This window comes from Podarcis bocagei (assembly GCF_964188305.1).
Source record: "Podarcis bocagei genome assembly, chromosome: 13".
Classification (NCBI taxonomy): Eukaryota; Metazoa; Chordata; class Lepidosauria; order Squamata; family Lacertidae; genus Podarcis; species Podarcis bocagei.
The window spans coordinates 41551909-41577631 of NC_138138.1; the positions used below are offsets into that span (position 1 = coordinate 41551909).

The 25723-nt window shown below is 45.8% G+C and overlaps 1 long non-coding RNA gene across 1 annotated transcript; it reads right to left on the minus strand.

Moving 5' to 3' along the window:
* Positions 1-15596: 15596 nt before the first annotated feature.
* LOC308570930 lies at positions 15597-25375 on the minus strand. The gene is made up of 2 exons (XR_014001239.1): positions 24591-25375; positions 15597-16407 (listed from the first exon to the last, which is right to left on the minus strand). It is a non-coding gene; the product is annotated as an uncharacterized lncRNA (long non-coding RNA).
* Positions 25376-25723: the final 348 nt, after the last annotated feature.

A 25723-nucleotide genomic window follows, 5' to 3' on the forward strand; every position in this document is an offset into this window, starting at 1 on the left:
TCCATTGAAGTATAGATATTCCACTTGGGCCAAGTCAGTAGGGTTATTAAGGATGCCCGGCATATAGTTCTTTAAAAGGTTCAATAGATGGGCTTTACGCTCTTCTTGTGGCAGGAGTCCTGGGGATTTAGGATAATTTGATAAAACGAGTTTGTTTCGGTACAGCACCAGATTCCAGTTTTTGTTTGTTAGATTTATCAGATTTCTCTTCTTAGAGGGATTGGTTTCATCTACAGATAGAATGTAAGACCATGGATCTTGGATCAATATGTCTTGCTTGGAGTTAGGTGTTGGGATAGGTGTTAAGGGTTCCAAGCAATCCATCGCAGCGTCAGGGCAAGGGTTTATAAAACGTTCTTGCTTAGAAGATTTCCTGGTTAAAAGTTTCTCAGTGTTCCCACTGGTCTCGGTTATTGGGATACTCTTGAGAAGATTAAAGAGCTTTTTAAAATCCATTTTTTTGTAACGCACTGCTTTATAATTTTTAACATTTCTGCTCTTTTTAACCCTTATGGGCCTCCTTTTCAAGGCAGTAGCCCTACAAGATCTCTTGGCCTTCCTTGGTGGTCTGTTTTTGCAGGTGGTAGGAAGGAAGTTGTTATTACTTTCCAATTCTACAGTCATCCCGCTGGACTCCTTACAGAGGGTTTTGCAAGTGTCCATCATTATAGTGAGGATTTTTGTACAGGTGGTCAGATAAGATTTTATATTTTCGATATCCTCAGTTAAAAGCACAAGCCATTTGACAACTGATAAATCCTCATCCTCATTTGTCTCAGGTTGGAAGCAGGAGTCTCTTGATGTTTTAGGGTTTCCCGAAGAGATCTCTGCAATTTGTTTTAACATTAGTTCTTCCACTTCTTGGACTTGGGATGGTTCAGGAGAAGCTTGGGATTTAAATCTCTGTTTTGGGAGTACTTCGGTGACTGTACCAATTGTGTTTGGATTTACTTTGGGTTTTATTTGCCCTTTGTTGTGGCGTTCTTCAGCGCAGGAGGGAGAAGTTTCAGTTTCCTGCCGATTCTCACTCGGCTTAACTTTACCCCTATTCTTAAAGGGCCGAGTGCTTTTTGTTTGAGTTCCCTTTGGGGTAGCTCTTTTAGAGAGAGGTCTTAGATCACTCTGATAAAAGCCTGATGTTCTGCAGGCACTCCTGGTCGTCACCATTATTTATCTTGTAGGGTCAAGTTGGTAAAAATCTCACCTCGGTTCATTAGCTCCGTAGGGTGTTGTTTCTCGGCGTTTTCCTCCCCCTCTTCCTTTTTCTAGGACTTTTAACTTGAGCTTTTAACTCAAGCCTTGTGAGTATATTAGTTGAAGAGCAGCCACCAAATGTTGTAGATAAAATACTGAGGCTGATAAGAGCTGACTAAAAACTGATAAAACTAATAAAAACTAATAAAAAACCGCACAACTGCTGCGGAGCTCAAGCCAGTGCTTCCACTAACGACGCCATCTTCCTATCCGAACTGTAGCAACTTAGAGCAAAGAGGCAAGGAAACCTCTGAAGCTCCTGATGTTAGTTCCCAACTTCTATCATCCCTGACTATGCTGGCAGCAGCTTCATTCAGTGGCTGTTGAACATACTCCATCTTCATTTAACTGTGTGGCTTTTTGGGGGGGGGGAGTGCAGTGTTGACGTTTTTAAGATTTTCTCTTCTGAAAACCTGGTGGTTCCCCTCAGTGTTAGAAACTCAGATATATATACCAGGTGCCATAAAATTAGGCGCCAAATGGCATCTCACACCTAAGCTATGATCACCAAAACGGAATGCCTATTTGCCAGGGGGTTAGACTAGATGACCCTCGGTGTCCCCTCTAGTTCTCCAATTCTAGGATTCTATGATCTCAACTACACTGCTTGACAACAGTTCTCTTGACCCAGTACGCAAGAAGGAGAAACGCACACTGTGGAAATGGAAATGGTATTACCTATGGACTAGGACATAGGTTTTTAAACTGTGATCGCCAGCCTGGCATCCAGAAATCTCCATGTAGTCGTGTGCCAGTAGCAAAACACGCCTGGGAAAATTTAAACACTGGTTCGCCTAAGGATGCTGACATCACCGCCTTGTTTCAATGCAACGCTATTTCGACTCCACTTCTGTTGTCACTTGCTCTCCTGCCAATCAGGAAAAAGTAATATTAGGGGTTCTGCCCTAATTGTGGTCTGTGGTGAGCCTGTGCTAAGCCCCTCTAGTGAACTGTGGAGATCATAGAGTCATACAATGACAAGGAAGGTGGGAGGACCTGTGTGACTTACCCATGTTTGCTAATATGATTCTGCCAAGGAAGTTATGGTTTTGACAGAATCCAGACACTTTTAGTCTTTTGCTGAAAATCCAACCCAGAGAGGACGGGCAGCCCCCCGAGGATTGCTAGGAGCCCAGAGAGGACGCGCAGCCCCCCGAGGACTGCTAACAACCCAGAGAGGACGCGCAGCCCCCCGAGGATTGCTAGCAGCCCAGAGAGGACAGGCAGCCCCCCGAGGATTGCTAGCAGCCCAGAGAGGACGCGCAGCCCCCCGAGGATTGCTAGCAGCCCAGAGAGGACGGGCAGCCCCCCGAGGATTGCTAGCAGCCCAGAGAGGACGCGCAGCCCCCCGAGGATTGCTAGCAACCGAGATAGGACGCGCAGCCCCCCCCCCCCCGAGGATTGCTAGTAGCCCAGAGAGGACGGGCAGCCCCCCGAGGATTGCTAGGAGCCCAGAGAGGACACGCAGCCCCCCGAGGATTGCTAGGAGCCCAGAGAGGACGTGCAGCCCTCCGAGGATTGCTAGGAGCCCAGAGAGGACGCGCAGCCCCCCGAGGATTGCTAGGAGCCCAGAGAGGACACGCAGCCCCCCGAGGATTGCTAGGAGCCCAGAGAGGACACGCAGCCCCCCGAGGATTGCTAGCAGCCCAGAGAGGACAGGCAGCCCCCCGAGGATTGCTAGCGGCCCAGAAAGGATTCTCAGAGTTTCTGGGCGATGGGAGCCTCTCGCCGCCTCCGCAGAGCAGGAAACGGCCCCTAGGAGCGGAGCTGCTCCGCCGGGAGACCGATTGTGCGCCCCCCCCCTGGCTGCACCTTGGCCGTGAACTCTCTCGCCACCCTCAACCAGCGGCGTATCTCATCTCACGCTGGGGGCAGCAGATGCTAAGGATTGCGAAGGTGGGTCTGGAGGGGAGCGAAACTTTTGCCTTGCCCCGAATTCGGTGCATTTGCAGCCAGATGACATACGCCGCTGGTTGAAAGAGGCGGTAGAATAAAGCTGGTTGAGTTTCATCCGCGCTTTCGCTACATTTTGGGGGAGGGGGGGTCTTAGCAAAATTCGGGAGTGGGCTCTTCCACTGAAAGCCTCGTCTTGCTGCATAACTGCTATTTATGCTTCTCTCTCCATCTCGCTTTGTAACTGAACCAGGAAACCACAAGAAAATGGCAGGAAATTGCCTAAGTCTCACAGTTTCCTAAGTAATTTTTTTAACCTATTACCAAGCAGTTACTGCTAAACAGACCTGCTGCACAATTGTTGTTGTCGCTGTTTTATTATTATTGCAGTAACAACATAAGGCCTCGGGGTCCCTTCCAACTACAGTTCTAGGATTCTAGGATATCTTTTCCCCCTTTAAAAAAAAATCATCTTTATTGGTTTTTCATAAATTCTCTTTCTCATACATGTCAACATCCACAACAAGCAAATGGAATCTCAAAACATTCAACATGTGTACTTAAATAAATGGAGGGAGGAGAGAAAATTGTGTTGTTTTTCTACATATTCTGTTGTTACTCTGTTAGCATTTAGCTTCCCTCCACCCCAAACTTGGATCCTTAGTTTTCTACTTTATATGCATTCCCAAATATATCATCTGTTTACCACTATTTCTGTTGTGTATTGAGTCAAAGGATTTTATATCTGTATTATTATTTTCTGTATTTGCATTAGGGTAAACTAACTGCCTTTTGGTTCCAGAGGGTACAGCTACTATTGGTTCATTTAAGCTGCTGTATTTGGATCCTCTGTCTCATTGGTTTCCTCCAAAAGGCAGGACTGTGATTGCCTGATATTGTTCCCTCTAAAATGTATCCTTTCTAACAGTTCCCTGTCCCTATAAATGTAGCTTTCCCCTCCTCAGTCTTCAGTCTTGTTTGCGTTAATAAAAAAGTGTTACTAGAGAACTGTCTCCAGCATATTATGTCAAGAGAGCTGAAATCACAAACCCCACGTCACAACAACTGGCGACGAAGGTGGGATCCGGAATGCTGAGGAGCGGTTAAACGCAGCCCTGCCTCAGAGTCCGGATTGCAGCTAAGAACAAGACTCACTGGCCAGCTGAGAAGACGACCCTGCCCACAGGACAATGGAGAGGCCAAGAGTATTGGAGCCCTTCCAGCCATCAGAGCCCCACACGTGGGAAGACTATGTCGAACGCTTCGAGTTCTTTGCAGTGGCTCAAGGGATCACCGATGCCAGCAAAAGAAGGGCCACATTCCTGAGCTACTGTGGGCCTGAGACCTTCAAGCTGGCCAAGGCATTGCTTGCTCCAGCGAAGCTAAGTGAGACATCTCTCAAAGATATTCTTGCCTGCCTAACAAGCCACTTGGCGCCTACTGAGACCAAGATGGCCCAGCGGATGGAGTTTCATAAGAGGCAACAGTGTGCTGGGGAGTCTGTATCTGCATTTCTAGCTGAACTGCGGAAGCTCGCTCAGCACTGCGACTTCCAAAATCTGGAAGAGACTCTCCTGGATCGGTTTACCGGTGGCCTGAGCAGCAAGAAAGCCAGAAGACGCATCGTGACTAAAGAAGAGGTTACCCTTGCTTCAGCCTTGAAGGAGGCCACCACCACGGAGAATTACGAAAGAGAGGAGCTTGATGCCAGTCGCAAGGCCCCTAAGCCACAGATAGAAGTTGCGCATGCCATGGACGAGCTAGAGGCTACTCCGAGCCAGAGCCCAGTCCGTGGGGTCGAGTCAGTGCGTCAGGTCTGCACAGTGCACAAAGATCACTGAGGCAGGTGCCCAGGTTGTGGCGGAAACCATGAGCGGAAGAGTTGTCGTTTCCGGGATGCTATGTGCCGGACGTGCGGGAAGACAGGTCACATCGCCAGGGTCTGTAGATCGGCGGCGTTGGGAGTGACAGGAGCACCTAGACTGGAGCATCGCAGACCGCCCACAGCAACCCTTTTTCTAAAGGACTGCCACTACGTAACGGAGATCAACGGGAGGGTCGTGCAGTTCCCAGCACAAGGCAAGGCACACGTCAAGGTGAAGATTGAGGGTCAGCAGTGCGACATGGAGGTGGACTCCGGATCTGGATTCACTATTGTGTCGGACCAGACCGCGAGGACATTCTTCCCCAGGGGTAAGTTGCCCCCTCTGGAACCCTTCCCGGCAGCTTTGCAGTCATACTCAGCGGGCCGCACCCATGTTATGGGAATGTGTGCCGTGAGAGTACAGTTCCGGGACAAACAGGCGGTACTCAAACTGGTGATTGCGAAGGGCAGTCGCCCCAGTCTCCTGGGCACTGACTGGTTCCCCGCCCTGGGACTGAGTATATCAGGGCTTAATTCAATCCAAACCTGCCCTGAGATGAGCGAGGCATTATGCAAAGAATTTGCTGGCCTCTTTAATGGAAAACTGGGTTGTTATAAAGGGCCCCAAGTTGACTTTGAGTTGGATCCTGGGGTGGCCCCAATCCGACTCAAACCAAGGCGAGTGCCATTTGCACTGCAACCCAAGATCGAAGCAGAGCTGGATAAATTGGTCAAGCAGAGAGTTCTCTCACCCGTGGACTCTGCTAAGTAGGAGACCCCAATCGTCAACGCCCCTTAAAGCAAATGGGGAAGTCAGGATCTGTGCAGATTACAAATGTACTATCAATAAGGCACTCAGGGGAAACTCATACCCCATTCCAGTCATATCACATCTGTTGGCTAAACTGGCTGGGGGCAAGGTATTCGCCAAAATTGACCTGGCACAAGCTTACCAACAGCTGCCAGTAACCCCACAATCAGCGGAAGCACAGACTATTGTCACACATAAAGGGGGGTTCAGAGTTAACAGATTACAATTTGGAGTTTGTGTGGCCCCAGGGATTTTTCAAGGGCTCATGGAACGCCTGTTAAGAGGTCTGCTGGGGGTCTTGCCATTTTTTGATGACGTTTTGATTGCTGGAAAAGACCCACAGGAACTGGTTGTGCATGTCCGTGCAGTGTTGCTCAAGTTCAAGGAGGTGGGGTTGCAACTGAAAAAGGAAAAATGCAGTTTTGGGGTGCCAACTGTGGATTTCTTGGGGTTTATTTTTTTTTATAATATTTTTATTGCTTTTTTCCAGAGTCAAAAACATAAACAATATCTCATCAAAAACAACTTTACAAAGAAGAAGAAAGAAAAAAAGAAAAAGAACATATTCATATTCTCCATACAGTTTTTCATGATCCACTGGACTTCCCCACATCCTCCGCCCCCTGCATTCTTTACAATAAAAAATAACAGCAAATTAATATCTTGTTTCATGCGTTTTTTGTATTTTCGTCTAATTATATTTTAGATTTAGGGTACTTATTGTTAATTCACTTTTTCCCATCATTGGTCCTAGAATAAAAACATTACTCTAAACTTAGGTCCTTTCATGATTATAACTTAGTTTCCACCATTTTCAACTTTAATTACTGAAGCTAATTTCACCAGAACTTAGCAAATTCTCAACATTCATATAACTTATAGTGTTTTTGTAAATAGTCCTTAAATTTTTTTCCAATCCTCGTCTATTGCTTCTTCTCCCAGATCTCGGATTCTGCCAGTCATTTCGGCCAACTCCATGTAGTCCATCAGTTGCGTATGCCACTCTTCCAGTGTGGGTAACTCTTGTGTCTTCCAATGTTTAGCTATAAGAATTCTTGCTGCTGTTGTTGCATATAAAAAGAAAGTTCTGTCCTTCTTTGTCACTCTCTGGCCCACAATGCCCAGGAGGAAGGCCTCTGGTTTCTTGTGAAAGGTATACTTAAATACCTTTTTCAACTCGTTATAAATCATTTCCCAGAAGGCCTTCACCCTCGGGCATGTCCACCAGAGGTGAAAGAACGTTCCTTCAGCCTCTTTACATTTCCAACATTTATTATCAGACAGATGATAAATCTTTGCTAGCTTGACTGGGGTCATGTACCACCTGTAAATCATTTTCATAATGTTTTCTTTCAGGGCATTACATGCCGTGAATTTCATACCGGTGGTCCATAACCTTTCCCAGTCTTCAAACATAATGTTGTACCCAATGTCTTGAGCCCATTTTATCATGGCTGATTTAACAACCTCATCTTGAGTATTCCATTTAAGCAGCAAGTTATACATTCTCGAGAGTAGTCTCATCTTTGGTTCAAGTAATTCTGTTTCTAATTTCGATTTTTCCACCTGGAAGCCAATTTTTTTGTCCTTTTTAAACACCTCTTGGATTTGGGCATAATTTAACCAATCTCGCACCTTGTTTTTTAATTTTTCTAGACTCTGCAGTCTCCAATTGTCTCCACTTTTTTCTATTATCTCGCAGTATTTTGCCCAACCAACCTCCATATTAAGTCTTTTTGGGGCCTTTGCCTCCATTGGTGAAAGCCACCTCGGAGTCTTATTTTCAAGTAAGTCCTTGTATTTGGTCCAGACAATGAATAAAGCTTTCCTGACAATATGGTTTTTAAACAATTTATGGCTCTTTACCTTGTCGTACCACAAGTATGCATGCCATCCAAAAGCATTGTTGAACCCTTCCAGATCTAGGACATCAGTGTTTTCTAATAAGAACCAATCCTTCATCCAGCAGAAGGATGCAGCCTCATAATACAACCTTAAGTCCGGCAGGGCAAATCCCCCTCTTTCTTTTGCATCTGTTAGTATTTTAAATTTTATTCGGGGCTTTTTGCCCTGCCAGACAAACTTCGATATATCCTTCTGCCACTTTCCAAAACATTCCACTCTGTCCACGATCTGTAGGGTTTGAAACAAAAACAACATCTTTGGCAAAACATTCATCTTTACGGCTGAGATCCTTCCCAACAAGGAAAGTTTTAGTCTTGACCAAATTTCTAAATCCTTTTTGATTTCTGACCAACATTTTTCATAATTGTCTTTAAATAGATCCAGATTTTTACCGGACAAATTAACCCCCAAGTATTTCACTTTTTTAACCACATTTAACTCCGTTTCCTTCTGGAACCCATCTATTTCTGAAGGTGTCAAGTTTTTTGCTAAAACCTTAGTTTTTTGTTTATTCAACTTAAATCCCGCCACCCGACCAAACTCATGAATTAGTTCTAAAACTCTTTTTGTACTAGATTCTGGCTCCTGTAATGTTAAAACCAAATCATCTGATCATCTGCAAAAGCTTTCAGTTTATATTGTTTTTCTCCAACCTGTATTCCTTCCACCTGCTGGTCCTTCCTGATCAGATTCAACAACACCTCCAGGACAGAAATGAATAACAGAGGTGATAAGGGGCACCCCTGTCGTGTCCCTTTTTCAATTTTGAACTCTTCTGTCACCACATTGTTCACTATCAGTTTAGCCTTTTGCTCTGAATAAATTGCTTCTATACCATTTTGGAACGCCCTTCCCACTCCCATCCCTTCCAAGTTTCTCTTCATAAATTTCCAAGATATATTGTCAAAGGCCTTCTCCGCATCTATGAAAATTAGTACTGCTTTCGTATTCATATTTGTCTGCAACAGCTCCAAAACATCAATAATGTTCCTAGAATTGTCAGACAAATGTCTACCAGGGAGAAAGCCTGCTTGGTCTTCATGAATAACTTCATTTAAAACTTTTTTAAATCTGCTTGCCAAAATGTCAGCGAAAATTTTGTAATCCACGTTCAGGAGTGAGATGGGACGGTAGTTCTTGAGTTGAGTCTTTTCAGATTCCAATTTTGGTATCAAGGTGATGAAAGCTTCTTTCCACGATTCTGGTGCCCCCTTCCCCTCCATAATTTGATTGCACACCTCCAATAATGGCTGGGTCAGATAGTCTTTTAATGTCTTATAATACTTGGAGGTAAGTCCATCTGGGCCTGGAGACTTGCCTAATTGCATATTCTGAATGGCACTTTCAATTTCCTGTTGTGTTATTCTGTAGTTCAGGGTTGTTTGTTTATCTTGAGATAATTTTTGCAGTCCATTACTTTTTATAAATTGGTTTATCTCAATCTCTACCTGAGGTCCTTGAGTAAACAGTTTCTTAAAATATCTCTGGAAACACTTTCTAATTTCTTCTGGTTTCTGAATATTTTCTCCTTCAACCTCCAGATTGGTAATGAAATTCAATTTTTGTCTTTTTTTCAGCTGCCATGCTAATAATTTTCCACATTTATTTGCTGATTCAAAAGATCTTTGTCTCATTTGTTTAATTTTCCATTCAACCTCTTGGTTTATCAATTTCGCATATTGTGTTTGGTGGAACTTAATTTCTCTTAACACTTCTTTTGACTTTGGATTAAGTCTAAGCTTCTTTTCACCATCTCTTATCTTCTCTAAAATCTTATCTTTTTTCCCATTCCAGAGTTTTTTCTTGATAGAATTCTGTTGAATCAGAAACCCTCTCATAACTGCTTTACTCGCGTCCCAGATTGTTTTCTTTTCCACCGAAGTGTTCAAATTTATCTCAAAGTAGTCCTTCAACGTTTTTTGGGCCTTCTTCACAATCTCCTGATCTCTAAACAGAGTGTCATTCATTCTCCATCTGAAGGATCCGGCTGGTGTAAGTCTCAAATCCATTTTCAAGGCATTGTGGTCGGAGCAGGTTTTAGGGCAGATCTCTATTTTTTTAGTCTTAGGTGCCAGTCCTCTAGTTATCCAGATTTGGTCGATTCTTGTCCATGATAGGTGGGCCTCAGAAAAGAATATCCCTTCTTTACCTAATGGGTTTTTTGTCCTCCAAATGTCGATTAAGTCCATATTGTCTGTTAATTCGAAGAAAGTCTTCGGTAGTCTGCCATCTTTAGTTAAGTTTTGATTTTGTGACTTATCCATATAGGTGGAAACCACCCCATTCATGTCTCCCATCAAAATGATGTTAGTATAGTCAATATGATCCAGCATTATCTCATGCAGCTTTTTGTAAAATTCCGATTTCCCCTCATTTGGTGCGTATATTCCTACTATCAAAAATTTTTCTCCTTGTAGTTGTACTTCAATCGCCAAAATTCTCCCTTGTTCATCTTTAAACACAAACTTCGGTGCTAGGTTCTCCTTTGCATAGATCACTACTCCTCTTTTCTTAACCTTGTCTGATGAGATAAATTCTTGGCCTAATCTTTTATTGATTAACACTCTCCTATGGAGCCTAGTCACATGTGTTTCTTGCAGGCAAATAATGTCCAATTGTTCTTTCCTCAATATATGAAAGATCCTTTTTCTTTTCTCGGGGGAATTCGCGCCATGAATGTTCCAACTAAGAAGCTGCAGAGACATCCTGAGTCAATTTGTTAGCCAATGGGGATGTCTCCCTTGTCGTCTGTATCTGGAGGTGGAACCAAGTTTGAGCCAGGCGGAGGGGGTGGCCAGGCTCCTGCTACTCCTTTCCGAAGGTCCTCCCCGTAGTCGTTCAGGAACTTTTCTTGCTCCTCTGCTGTTCTAATTCTTACTTTTTTCCCTTTCAAGTTAAAAGATAGTCCTTGAGGAAATTCCCACCTATAGGGAATTGTGTTGTTTCTCAACAAACTTGCGAGGTCTTTGTATGTAGTTCTTAAATCCAACAATTGTTTCGGTATATCTCTGAAGATTTCTGCTGTCTTTCCTTGAATCACCAATGAATTTTTAAAATGTAGGCCGAGTATGTTATCTTTTTCTTGATTAGATTTCAAGATGATCAAACAATCTCTTGGTTTGTCCTTTTTGACCACTCTTCCTAGTCTAAAAGCGGTGACAATTTTAAAATCCTTCTCTTCTGCCAAACCCCAGAATTTTGATATTTCTGCAGTCAGAAAACTAATCAAATCTTCTTTCTCAATTTCTGGGATATTTCTGAGCCTGAGATTGCTTTCCCGGTTTTTCAATTCTGCCATGGACAGATAGGCTTGCTGTTCATTGATCTGTCTGCTCAGTGGTCTTACTTCCCCTCTTAATTCCTCTATTTTCTTTTTATTTTGTTCTGCTTTAAAATTTGCTTCTTCAGCTAATTTTCGGTTTTCTGTTGTTGTTGTTTGGATATTTCCAATTGTCTGTGTGTTTTTAGAAACTTGGTCAGTCAGTTTATTAATTGTATCTGTCACTTGGTCAAATTTCTTATTTAATGCTGACAGCTGGTCTAATATTTCTTTAGAAACAGGGTCTAGCCCTCCTGCAGCCATATCCCCAGCAGCTGGCTGCTTAGATTGTCCTTCTTGCAGGCCTGTCACAATTGGGACCGAAGATCTACGTGGCTGCACAGGCAAAGTTGATTGCAACAGTTCAGTTTGTTTTGCTTTTTTGGCAGCCCTTGTTTTTGGTGCACCACTCATTCCACAGCTGTCCAAGTCTCAAGGTCAAATTGTAAATCCCATGGGAAAAGCAGTCCAGGATGTAAAAATCCAAACATCAAATTTGCAAAACAACCAGCAGTTCTCAGAGACTAGAAGTTCCACAATCCAGTAGGAGGAGCTCCCCAGAAAGTAGGAAAAGGGATAAAAAGTTTCCACCATTAAGTTCCCAAGTAAAAAGTTTAGTAAAAACCAAATAAAAGCCAAAACATAGGAGAGAACCTTCAAAGTTCACTTTAAATTGCAGAGAGTAAAAGTTCTTAACAATGGTGCATGCAACAGTTTCTTATTTGTAACTTCCAAAGAAGCCCCAATGTAACTTTAAAACTTTATACACAGTTACCGCAGTCTGATGGTTCTTTTGTATCCAGGCAGCTCAGGAGCTGGGTTTCAAAGTTTTGTAATCCACAGGAAGAAGAGAAAGGATTCACAATCTAAATCCACTTATATAAATACAGTGTTTTTTTGATTTTAAATAATCAAGTCCGAATTTGCAGGGTTTACTCCAATTTCTTTAAAAACCCCTCTCAGCGCTTCAGCTTTGAAGACTCTTTGCTTGATACTTTAAGCAGAGCCGGAAGACGGACTTCCTTTTAACGTCTCCCGCTTTCAGCCGAATTTCAGAAATTTAAGTTCAAAGATCCCAGGTTTCTTACTCACGAGTATGTTGTTTCAAATCGGATGTTCAAAGAAGAAAGGTCAGCGCTCATCAGCAGCAGCCGCGCGGCTTCACTTCCACGGAAAGAGCGATGAACTCAGAGCACCGCTACCCCCTCCACGTTCCGGAGCCCCTTACGGGGTCCCTTCTTCGTTTCCGAGGTCGCTGTTGGTGCCCGCCGAGTCCCACGACCACAGGCTCACTCTACCTGTGGTTTTAGTTAACGGGTCTCCGCTTTGCCGCAGCGGACGACCCTTTTCTGCGGAGCCCCTCTTCACAGTGTAAAGAGGACCGCCATTGCCGTTTTGCGCCGCCTCCGGAAGTGATTTCTTGGGGTTTAAAATTGATGCATCAGGCATCCACCCCACAGATGCTAAGATTAAGGCCATCATCGAGGCACCACGACCACAGAACAAGACGGAGTTGCAGTCATTCCTGGGACTTATTAACTTTTATCATTCATTCTTACCCCAGAAAGCTTCGGTAGCTGAACCATTACATAGACTGTTGCAGAAAAAGAATGTGTGGCGATGGGGGCAGGGGCAGCAGAAGGCTTTTGACTCCTTGCGAGGAATGCTGAGTAGCAGGAGCGTCCTTGCTCATTATGATGAGTCAAAGCCGCTGGTCCTGGCATGTGATGCCTCTCAATACGGCCTGGGGGCGGTGCTGAGTCATAGGGAACCGGATGGGTCGGAAAAGCCCATCTCTTTCTATTCCTGTACGTTGTCGCCCATGGAGCGCAACTATGCTCAAATTGACAAAGAGGCGCTTGCAATTGTGGCAGGAATCAAAAAGTTCCATGATTATGTGTACGGTCGCCATTTCTCCATTGAAACGGACCACAAACCACTGTTAGGGTTGTTCAACCCGAACAAACGAATGCCACAAATTCTCTCCCCCAGAATGTTGCGTTGGTCTATATTCCTGAACGGGTTCCAGTACACCTTGACCCATGTGCCGGGGAAACGGTTGTGCCACGCTGATGCGCTGAGTCGATTGCCCCTTCCTGGTGGGAGCATGGGGATCCTGCTCCAGCGGAGCACATAATGATGCTGGAAACACTTCCGGGGGCTCCTGTAACGGCTACTGATATAGCTGAGAAAACGAGGAAAGATGCTGTTCTCTCCCGTGTGCTCACTTGGGTGGGGAGGCGGTGGCCAGGTGGTCCGCATGAAGACAAATTCAGGCCTTATGCGACAAGGCAGCACGAGTTGTCCATGCATAAGGGTTGTCTCCTGTGGGGAGATAGGGTATCATCCCAGCACCACTGAGAAACAGGGTTCTTGAGACGCTTCACATGGGACACCCGGGAATGGTCAGGATGAAGTCGCTAGCCCGATGTTATGTGTGGTGGCCTGGAATGGACCAGAACATAGAACAATGGGTACGAACATGCAAGGCATGCCAAGAGGTGCGGCCAGAAGTGGCCAGAGCACCAGTCCACTGGTGGGAGCAGTCCAGATCTCCCTGGAGCCGGCTGCACTTAGATTTTGCTGGGCCATTCTAAGGAAAGGTCTTTTTGGTTATCGTCGATGCATATTCCAAATGGTTAGAAGTGGCGATGGTCCCTAGCATGGCATCAGCTGCCGTAATCAAGGTGTTGAGGCAGCTGTTTGCAACCCACGGCTTACCTGAGACCATTGTATCAGATAATGGGGCAGCTTTTGTATCCCAAGAATTCAGGGCATTCTTGGCTGATAACTTCATAAGAGGGGTCACATCCGCGCCCTTTCACCCATCCTCCAATGGGCAGGCTGAGCACATGGTAAGAACAGCCAAAGAATCCATTGCACGCTTAATGGAGGGTAACTGGTCAGCTCGCATCGCGCGAATGTTATTTTTGCAGCATGCGACGCCGTGTACTGCGACGGGCAAGTCGCCAGCTGAGCTGCTCTTGGGTAGAAGACTGGTAACGGTGCTGGATTATGTCCACCCGGATAAAATGCCAAACCGTAATTCAAGAGCAACCCCCCAGGCTGAGACTGACACAACAAGGTATCTCGCCCCTGAAGATCTGGTCTGGGTGAGGAACTATTCATGAGGTTCGCGGTGGGTGGCTGGTGTGGTCACCCGGGCTAGTGGACCTGTGTCCTATTATGTGACCTTGGAAAATGGGCAAGTTTGGAAGAGACATATAGATCAGCTGAGGCGCCGGGCGCTCAGCAGGGAGGAGTCAGATAATCCATCCCTGGCTAACAACGCAGAGCTGCAAGACCAGAGTGAAAATGGCCCAGAGGTGCAGGCACCAGGGGCTTCAGCAAATGAACCAGGGTCTGCTAGTCCTCAGGATGACGAGGTACAGGTAGGGGACCCTGAGATGTCTGGGACTCCATCTGTTCCTGACGAAACCCCTATAGCAGCCCCTCTACCACAGGTAACACCCAATCCAGAACCGGCAACACCTGTTGTCAGGAGATCAAGTAGAAGTTGTAGGACCCCACAGTACCTGAGAGATTACGTCTGCTGTGCTCACTAGGGGGGGAGGGGTGTTGTGTATTGAGTCAAAGGATTTTATATCTGTATTATTATTTTCTGTATTTGCATTAGGGTAAACTAACTGCCTTTTGGTTCCAGAGGGTACAGCTACTATTGGTTCATTTAAGCTGCTGTATTTGGATCCTCTGTCTCATTGGCTTCCTCCAAAAGGCAGGACTGTGATTGCCTGATATTGTTCCCTCCAAAATGTATCCTTTCTAACAGTTCCCTGTCCCTATAAATGTAGCTTTCCCCTCCTCAGTCTTCAGTCTTGTTTGCGTTAATAAAGAAGTGTTACTAGAGAACTGTCTCCAGCATATTATGTCAAGAGAGCTGAAATCACAAACCCCACGTCACAACGATTTCCACTAGTTGTCTTTACAGAATTGGTCTAGTCCAGTCAAAAAAATTAAATCTCCGCAGTGATTTTTAAATATTTTTTGTATTTGTGGGAATGTTCAGGGATGCAGGAGAGGATATATTGACTGATTATATCCTTATCCAACTTGTGCTATCAAGTTCCCAAAATATCAGCAGAGTAAGACATTCCCCTTTATTTAAGTTCGCAACTGTAACGTGTGCTCAGGTTCACTAGAACCTCTATAATAATTACTCTGGTAATTTCCCCTTTGTTCCCTCTTAAAATACAAGACACGACACAGTCCTTTACAAAAGTATAAAAAGAGATTACTCACATTCTGTTCACAATCGGATCCCAGAAGGCAGACAGCTTAATAAAGTAATATACATTTAGAATCTATCTTATAAGAAGATAGTCCCTTTTTCCTCTCTTGGCTGGGAGCCAAGAGGGCATCTTTATCTTAGCAGATGTTACTTCTTCGAAGGAAGAGAAGAGAGAGAGATGGCTGCCCCTGTCCTGTGCTTTTGTCGTTACCTGCACAGGAGAGGCCACACCCACCTCTAGTCACATGCAGAGGTAGTCTGTCCCAGGAAGTTTACCTGCTGGCTGGACAAACATCCCTCCCCATGTCCAAACATGTACACTCTAGGAATGTTGTAATTGACTGCTCTTGTGTTTCACATCCCACAGTATTTACTCCAATTGTTAAATTTTTGGTACTCTTGGTCTCCTAACTGCCCGGTCAGATTATCCATCTCTGCCTATTCCATCAACTTCACTTGCCAGTCCCTGCCGGTAGCAAAATGTGCCTGGCGCCTGGGGAAAATCGAACACTGGTTCCCCTAAGTATGCTGATATCACCCCCTTGTTTCTCGGCAATGCTATTTTGACTCCACTTCTGTTGTTACTTGTTAATTTAAAAACGATTTCATTTCAAACACACAATTCATTTATTTTTAGATAGTCCCATTTCCTTTAAATTGTCCCATTTCTCCGCTCATCTTTGCAGAGAAAGATGGTGAAATGTGTGTTGTCACCTGGTACTCAGCAAAAAGATATGCTCTCCTCCCAATCAGGAAAAAGTGGTGCTAAGTGATCTGCCCTAATTGTGGTCTGAGGTGAGCCTGTGCTAAGCCGCTCTAGTGGAGATCATAGAGTCATAGAATGACAAGGCAGGTGGGAGGACTGTGTGACTTACCCATGTTTGCTAATATGATTTTTGCTGAGGAAGTTATGGTTTTGACAGAATCCACACACTTTTAGTGACTTTTGCTGAAAATCCAAGTGGTTAAAGCATATAGTGGCAAATTAATTAACTGATCGTTTATTGTCCTTTAACATACATCAGGTAGACTCATGGTGAGCCATCTTTGCTGCCCTGATATCTCCAATCTATCTGTTAATCCCTGTTGTGAATACCATTCCCTGCTCACACCTCCCAGCTCCTTTCAAAGGAATATAGTTTTTTGTCATGACAGCAGATGATCTTCTAAATTGTTTTGAGGGTTTTTCAAAACTCCCCTCAGCCCCAGCCAGCAATGCCAGTGATCGGGGGTGATGGGAATTCTAGGGCAGAATAACAAGACGTTTTATGAACTAAAATAAAGTTTTGAATACACAGCTTTTGATGCAAATCACTCTGCTACAAGGAACCACCTTTGCCTCTCCTTTTTGTCATTCCTATTTGTCATTCTATTTTATCAGAGTGTTCTTGTCAATATTTCCTAAGATGTGCCAACGCAATGTGAATTTTTATGAAACTGGAGGGAAACCATGCTTCATCAACTCAGGACTTTGTTACATTCCAGATCGCTCGCAGCCCAGAAAAGACGGGCAGCCCCCCGAGGATCGCTAGCAGCCCAGAAAGGATTCTCGGAGTTTCTGGGCGATGGGAGCCTTTCGCCGCCTCCGCAGAGCAGGAAACGGTGCTAGGAGTGGAGCTGCTCCGCCGGGAGACCGATTGTGCGCCCCCCTGGGCTGCACCTTGGCCGTGACCTCTCTCGCCACCCTCAACCAACGGCGAAATCTCCATGTAGTCATGTGCCAGTAGCAAAACACGCCTGGGAAAATTTAAACACTGGTTCGCCTAAGGATGCTGACATCACCGCCTTGTTTCAATGCAACGCTATTTCGACTCCACTTCTGTTGTCACTTGCTCTCCTGCCAATCAGGAAAAAGTAATGTTAAGTGATCTGCCCTAATTGTGGTCTGTGGTGAGCCTGTGCTAAGCCCCTCTAGTGAACTGTGGAGATCATAGAGTCATACAATGACAAGGAAGGTGGGAGGACCTGTGTGACTTACCCATGTTTGCTAATATGATTCTGCCAAGGAAGTTATGGTTCTGACAGAATCCAGACACTTTTAGTCTTTTGCTGAAAATCCAACCCAGAGAGGACGGGCAGCACCCCGAGGATTGCTAGGAGCCCAGAAAGGATTCTCAGAGTTTCTGGGCGATGGGAGCCTCTCGCCGCCTCCGCAGAGCAGGAAACGGCCCCTAGGAGCGGAGCTGCTCCGCCGGGAGACCGATTGTGCGCCCCCCCCCCCTGGCTGCACCTTGGCCGTGAACTCTCTCGCCACCCTCAACCAGCGGCGTATCTCATCTCACGCTGGCTGCGGCGGATGCTAAGGATTGCGAAGGTGGGTCTGGAGGGGAGCGAAACTTTTGCCTTGCCCCGAATTCGGTGGGTTTGCAGCCAGATGACATACGCCGCTGGTTGAAAGAGGCGGTAGAATAAAGCTGGTTGAGTTTCATCCGCGCTTTTGCTACATTTTGGGGGAGGGGGGTCTTAGCAAAATTAGGGAGTAGGCTCTTCCACTGAAAGCCTCGTCTTGCTGCATAACTGCTATTTACGCTTCTCTCTCCATCTCGCTTTGTAACTGAACCAGAAACCACAAGAAAATGGCAGGAAATTGCCTAAGTCTCACAGTTTCCTAAGTAATTTTTTTAACCTATCACCAAGTAGTTACTGCTAAACAGACCTGCTGCACAATTGTTGCTGTCGCTGTTTTATTATTATTGCAGTAACAACATAAGGCCTCGGGGTCCCTTCCAACTACAGTTCTAGGATTCTAGGAATCTTATTTCCCCTTTTAAAAAAATTCATCTTTATTGTTTTTTCATAAATTCTCTTTCTCATACATGTCAACATCCACAACAAGCAAATGGAATCTCAAAACATTCAACATGTGTACTTAAATAAAAAGGAGGGAGGAGAGAAAATTGTGTTGTTTGTCTACATATTCTCTTGTTACTCTGTTAGCATTTAGCTTCCCTCCACCCCAAACTTTGATCCTTAGTTTTCTACTTTATATGCATTCCCAATTATATCATCTGTTTACCACTATTTCCACTAGTTGTCTTTACAGAATTGTTCTAGTCCAGGCAAAAATTTTAAATCTCCACAGTGATTTTTAAATATTTTTTGTATTTGTGGGAATGTTCAGGGATGCAGGAGAGGATATATTGACTGATTATATCCTTATCCAACTTGTGCTATCAAGTTCCCAAAATATCAGCAGAGTAAGACATTCCCCTTTATTTAAGTTCGCAACAGTAATGTGTGCTCAGGTTCGCTAGAACCCCTATAATAATTACTCTGGTAATTTCCCCTTTGTTCCCTCTTAAAATACAAGACACGACACAGTCCTTTACAAAAGTATAAAAAGAGTTTACTCACATTCTGTTCACAATCGGATCCCAGAAGGCAGACAGCTTAATAAAGTAATATACATTTAGAATCTATCTTATAAGAAGATAGTCCCTTTTTCCTCTCTTGGCTGGGAGCCAAGAGGGCATCTTTATCTTAGCAGATGTTACTTCTTTGAAGGAAGAGAAGAGAGAGAGATGGCTGCCCCTGTCCTGTGCTTTTGTCGTTACCTGCACAGGAGAGGCCACACCCACCTCTAGTCACATGCAGAGGAAGTCTGTCCCAGGAAGTTTACCTGCTGGCTGGACAAACATCCCTCCCCATGTCCAAACATGTACACTCTAGGAATGTTGTAATTGACTGCTCTTGTGTTTCACAACCCACAGTATTTACTCCAATTGTTAAATTTTTGGTACTCTTGGTCTCCTAACTGCCCGGTCAGATTATCCATCTCTGCCTATTCCATCAACGTCACTTGCCAGTCCCTGCCGGTAGCAAAATGTGCCTGGCGCCTGGGGAAAATCGAACACTGGTTCCCCTAAGTATGCTGATATCACCCCCTTGTTTCTCGGCAATGCTATTTTGACTCCACTTCTGTTGTTACTTGTTAATTTAAAATCGATTTCATTTCAAACACACAATTCATTTATTTTTAGATAGTCGCATTTCCTTTAAATTGTCCCATTTCTCCGCTCATCTTTGCAGAGAAAGATGGTGAAATGTGTGTTGTCACCTGGTACTCAGCAAAAAGATATGCTCTCCTCCCAATCAGGAAAAAGTGAAGTGATCTGCCCTAATTGTGGTCTGTGGTGAGCCTGTGCTAAGCCGCTCTAGTGGAGATCATAGAGTCATAGAATGACAAGGCAGGTGGGAGGGACTGTCAAACATCAAAGCAAGGAAAGAGTATCCAAGAATGAAGCCCCAAAGAGGAAGGAACTGGAAGTAAACCAAAGTTTCTTTGCATCTGTACTTGTTTTTATAAATATTGCCAAATAAAGTCATGCTTCATCATAGTTTCAAGTGTGGCCTGTTCATAGGTGTTATGAAAGGCCATCAGATGGCAGCAAAGTCCGCTGGTTTAGCCTCCCAAAACCTTCAGCTGATGTGTAAGCTTAGTCAAAACAGCAGTACAGTGGTACCTCAGTTTACGAACTTAATCCATTCTGGAGGTCTGTTCTTAAACCAAAGCGTGCTTTCCCATAGAAAGTAATGGAAAATGGATTAATCCGTTCCAGGCGATGAAAAACAACCCCCAAAACAGCCATTTAACATGATATTTACTATCTAACAAGGCCATTGATCCGTAAAATGAAAGCAATAAACAATGTACTGTAAAATCAATAAAACAGTATTAATGATTTTATAAAAATAAAAACATGATTATTATTATTTTTCTTACCTGCACTGATGATAGTCATTGATTGGATGGGGGGTCGGAGTCCTCTTCCAGATTCACAATCGGTGACTCCTCTCCTGCCATTCCGTCCCTTACCTACTCACATAAACAAAGGAACAAGACAGAATCCCAAAATTTCCCACTCACCCCCTCCCCCACAGGGTGGGTGGGCTTACCTGGCCAGGTGCCACCCAACTTGCTACCAGCTGGGGGTGGGGCGAGGGCCGGTAAAGGGCTGATGCTTTTCATCCCAGGCTCACTTACCAGGTTCACCGCGGGACTTCGCTCTTGGTCTTGGTTAGGTAAGTGTTCCTCGCCAGGGTTTGGGGCTGCAGTGCGGCCTGCTGGGCCTCCTGTGGCCGGAGCCCGGCAGCAGAGGCAGAATGGAGGCCACACAGGCGCCAGGACCTGGCTCCAGGCCGCGGCACGGCCTAATGAGGCCTCGTTCGTATACAGCGGGAGGCCCCATTAGCTAAAGTGGTGCCTCAGGTTAAGAACAGTTTCAGGTTAAGAACGGACCTCCGGAACGAATTAAGTACAGGTACCACTGTACTGTATAAGGATTTGCACGAGTGTGGATTTGCACATTTCTGTTCTCATCCTAAAGCAAAATTCTTAACCCGAGGTATTATTTCTGGGTTAGCGGAAGCGTCTGTAACCTGAAGCGTATGTAACCCGAGGTATCACTGTAATGGGAAAGTAATGGGAAAGTCCGTCTCCGCCCAGCGCGCTGAGAAAAAAGACAGAGAAAAGCGCGGGGGGCGCACGGGCGCGTTTGCGACCCCATTGTAGCTTTCACTCAGGCCAGCCTCTCTCCTCCCGCTGCACCAATGGGAGTCCAGCATCCCCCCCCCCGCCAGCCCAGCCCGGGCTTTGTATCAGGCAGGATGCCTGCTTTCAATCTTGCAGTGGGGGGGGGGGGAGAGCAGCGGCCAGGGCCGTAGCTAGGGGATCTTGCGCCCCTGGCAGAAGCGTCCCAAACTAGCCACGGAGAAATCAGCGCCTCTTTCCGCCTCTCCTCCGACCCCTCCACCCATTCAATTCCTCAGGCACTTCAGCTTGTAATGAATTCTTTCACAGGCAATACAATATTTAAAATACTTTTTCTTAATAAAAGGTTCTTGGGCACTGCAAAGGACCCTCCAGCGCAGCCAGCAGGTAGAGGCCCTTCCTGCCTGGTGCCCGCTCCCTTTAGACTCCCCTGAGCCCGGCAGAGCCCTCCTTCACCCCCCCCCCCAGCCCATTAAGAGCGCGGCCAAAAGACCGCTCCAACTTTCCTTTCATCTGCTTTTGAAAGGGCGTTGCCGGCAGATTCCTCTGAGCGGCCAATGCCACCCTCCCAGTTCGACGGCTCAATGGCGGGGAACTCTGCTTACGGAGCAAAGACAGTCTTTCTCCACTCCCCGAGGGCCCTGGGTCCGTCGGGTTCCCAGGGCAGCTGTGGGCCAGCCTCCACCGCCCTTTTTCTCTTTCTTCCTCCAGCGCTGCTGCGGACGCGACCAGCCGGGAAAGGACGCGCAGCCCCCCGAGGATCGCTCGCAGCCCAGAGAGGACGGGCAGCCCCCCGTGGATCGCTCGCAGCCCAGAGAGGACGGGCAGCCCCCCGAGGATCGCTCGCAGGCCAGAAAAGACGCGCAGCCCCCTGAGGATCACTCGCAGCCCAGAGAGGACGGGCAGCCCCCCCGAGGATTGCTAGCAGCCCAAAGAGGACAGGCAACCCCCCGAGAATTGCTAGCAGCCCAAAGAGGACTGGCAGCCCCCCGAGGATCGCTAGCAGCCCAGAGAGGACGTGCAGCTCCCCGAGGATCGCTAGCAGCCCAGAGAGGACGCGCAGCCCCCCGAGGATCGCTCGCAGCCCAGAGAGGACGGGCCGCCCCCCGAGGATCGCTCGCAGCCCAGAGAGGACGGGCAGCCCCCCGAGGATCGCTCGCAGCCCAGAGAGGACGGGCAGCCCCCCGAGGATCGCTCGCAGCCCAGAGAGGACGTGCAGCCCCCCGAGGATCGCTAGCAGCCCAGAGAGGACGCGCAGCCCCCCCGAGGATCGCTCGCAGCCCAGAGAGGACGGGCCGCCCCCCGAGGATCGCTCGCAGCCCAGAGAGGACGGGCAGCCCCCCGAGGATCGCTCGCAGCCCAGAGAGGACGGGCAGCCCCCCGAGGATTGCTCGCAGCCCAGAGAGGACGGGCAGCCCCCCGAGGATCGCTAGCAGCCCAGAAAGGATTCTCGGAGTTTCTGGGCGATGGGAGCCTCTCGCCGCCTCCGCAGAGCAGGAAACGGTGCTAGGAGTGGAGCTGCTCCGCCGGGAGACCGATTGTGCGCCCCCCTGGCTGCACCTTGGCCGTGACCTCTCTCGCCACCCTCAACCAGCGGCGTATCTCATCTCACGCTGGCGGCGGCGGATGCTAAGGATTGCGAAGGTGGGTCTGGAGGGGAGCGAAACTTTTGCCTTGCCCCGAATTCGGTGGGTTTGCAGCCAGATGACATACGCCGCTGGTTGAATGAGGCGGTAGAATAAAGCTGGTTGAGTTTCATCTGCGCTTTTGCTACATTTTGGGGGAGGGGGGGTCTTAGCAAAATTGGGGAGTAGGCTCTTCCACTGAAAGCCTCGTCTTGCTTCATAACTGCTATTTACGATTCTGTCTCCATCTCGCTTTGTAACTGAACCAGGAAACCACAAGAAAATGGCAGGAAATTGCCTAAGTCTCACAGTTTCCTAAGTAATTTGTTTAACCTATCACCAAGCAGTTACTGCTAAACAGACCTGCTGCACAATTGTTGCTGTTGCTGTTTTATTATTATTGCAGTAACAACATAAGGCCTCGGGGTCCCTTCCAACTACAGTTCTAGGATTCTAGGAATCTTTTTCCCCCTTTTAAAAAAATTCATCTTTATTGTTTTTTCATAAATTCTCTTTCTCATACATGTCAACATCCACAACAAGCAAATGGAATCTCAAAACATTCAACATGTGTACTTAAATAAAAAGGAGGGGGGATAGAAAATTGTGTTGTTTGTCTACATATTCTGTTGTTACTCTGTTAGCATTTAGCTTCCCTCCACCCCAAACTTGGATCCTTAGTTTTCTACTTTATATGCATTCCCAATTATATCATCTGTTTACCACTATTTCCACTAGTTGTGTTTACAGAATTGGTCTAGTCCAGTCAAAAAAATTAAATCTCCGCAGTGATTTTTAAATATTTTTTGTATTTGTGGGAATGTTCAGGGATGCAGGAGAGGATATATTGACTGATTATATCCTTATCCAACCTGTGCTATCAAGTTCCCAAAATATCAGCAGAGTAAGACATTCCCCTTTAAGTTCACAACAGTAACATGTGCTCAGGTTCGCTAGAACCTCTGTAATAATTACTCTGGTAATTTCCCTTTTGTTCCCTCTTAAAATACAAGACACAACACAGTCCTTTACAAAAGTATAAAAAGAGTTTACTCACATTCTGTTCACAATCGGATCCCAGAAGGCCGACAGCTTAATAAAGTAATATACATTTAGAATCTATCATATAGGAAGATAGTCCCTTTTTCCTCTCTTGGCTGGGAGCCAAGAGGGCATCTTTAACTTAGCAGATGTTGCTTCTTCGAAGGAAGAGGAGAGAGAGAGATGGCTGCCCCTGTCCTGTGCTTTTGTCGTTACCTGCACAGGAGAGGCCACACTCACCTCTAGTCACATGCAGAGGAAGTCTGTCCCAGGAAGTTTACCTGCTGGCTAGACAAACATCCCTCCCCATGTCTAAACATGTACACTCTAGGAATGTTGTAATTGACTGCTCTTGTGTTTCACATCCCACAGTATTTACTCCAATTGTTAAATTCTTGGTACTCTTGGTCTCCTAACTGCCCTGTCAGCTTATCCATCTCTGCCTATTCCATCAACGTCACTTGCCAGTCCCTGCCGGTAGCAAAATGTGCCTGGCGCCTGGGGAAAATCGAACACTGGTTCCCCTAAGTATGCTGATATCACCCCCTTGTTTCTCAGCAATGCTATTTTGACTCCACTTCTGTTGTTACTTGTTGATTTAAAAACGATTTCATTTAAAATCTGATTAAAATTTAGAGACACACAAACACACAATTCATTTATTTTTAAATTGTCCCATTTCTCTACTCATCTTTGCAGAAAAAGATGGTGAAATGTGTGTTGTCACCTGGTACTCAGCAAAAAGATATGCTCTCCTCCCAATCAGGAAAAAGTGGTGCTAAGTGATCTGCCCTAATTGTGGTCTGTGGTGAGCCTGTGCTAAGCCGCTCTCGTGAACTGTGGAGATCATAGAGTCATAGAATGACAGGGAAGGTAGGAGGGACTGTGTGACTTTCCCATGTTTACTAATATGATTTTTGCTGAGGAAGTTAAGGTTTTGACAGAATCCAAACACTTTTAGTGACTTTTGCTGATAATCCAAGCGATTTAAGCATATAGTGGCAAATTAATTAACTGATCGTTTATTGTCCTTTAACACACATCAGGTAGACTCATTAAGTGAGCCATCTTTGCTGCCCTGATATCTCCAATCTATTATCTGTTAATCCCTATTGTGAATACTATTCCCTGCTCACACCTCCCAGCTCCCTTCAAAGGAATAAGGAAGGTGCACAAAGGGTGAAATTGAAAGGTTTTTGTCATGACAGCAGATGATCTTGTAAATTGCTTTTAAAACTCTCATCAGCCCCAGCCAGCAAGGCCAGTGATCAGGGGTGATGGGAGTTGTAGTGCAGAATAACAATAAATGTTATGAACTAAAATAAAGTTTTGAATACACAGCTTTTGATGCAAAACACTCTCGTACAAGGAACCACCTTTGCCTCTCCTTCTTGTCATTCCCATTTGTCATTCCATTTCATCAGACAGTTTTTGTCAATATTCCCTAAGATGTGCCAACACAATGTGAATTTTTATGAAGCTGGGGGGAAACCATGCTTCATCAATTCAGGACTTTGTTACATATAAAAAGGATATGGAAAAGGAATGTTTGTGAAGTGATGTTATATGTGCCTTACAGATGGATTTTAGTAAATGTGACCTTCCCAATTCCAAGCCTGCTGTGTCCTCATTTGTCCTCATTTGGTGAGAAGTTTGGGTGGAGTGGGGTTCGGCAACCCAGGAATTTTCTTGGAGATCAGTTCTGAGAAATCCAGGACAGGGGGGGGGGGCATACGAGGCTATAAAAATGATACAATTATGGACTATATAAAATAACTAAAATACCTTGCTGAAGCTAAGCAGATCTAAATCTGGTCAGCGCCTGGATAGAACTATAATATAATCTTGGGTTTTATGATGGTAGAAAGGTGGCATATGAATGTAGGAGAATAAACAAAAATAAAACTAACAGTACAATTTCATGCAAAAGTGAGTCTTGTTATGCCACTAACTTCATCCACTGTCCTAAACACATTTACCAGCAGTTTTGAAGGGAGTGGGCAGGAGGTGCACTGACAGTTGGAAGGCAACGCCCGGAGAGCAGGAGGAGAAATGCATATGGAGCAAACAAGATATGCAGGCTTGGCTGATAAGCGAAAGGAGTGCACTGGCAAAATGCTTTGTTGTTGTTTAGTCGTTTAGTTGTGTCCGACTCTTCGTGACCCCATGGACCAGAGCACGCCAGGCACTCCTATCTTCCACTGCCTCCCGCAGTTTGATCAAACTCATGCTAGTAGCTTCAAGAACACCATCCAACCATCTCATTCTCTG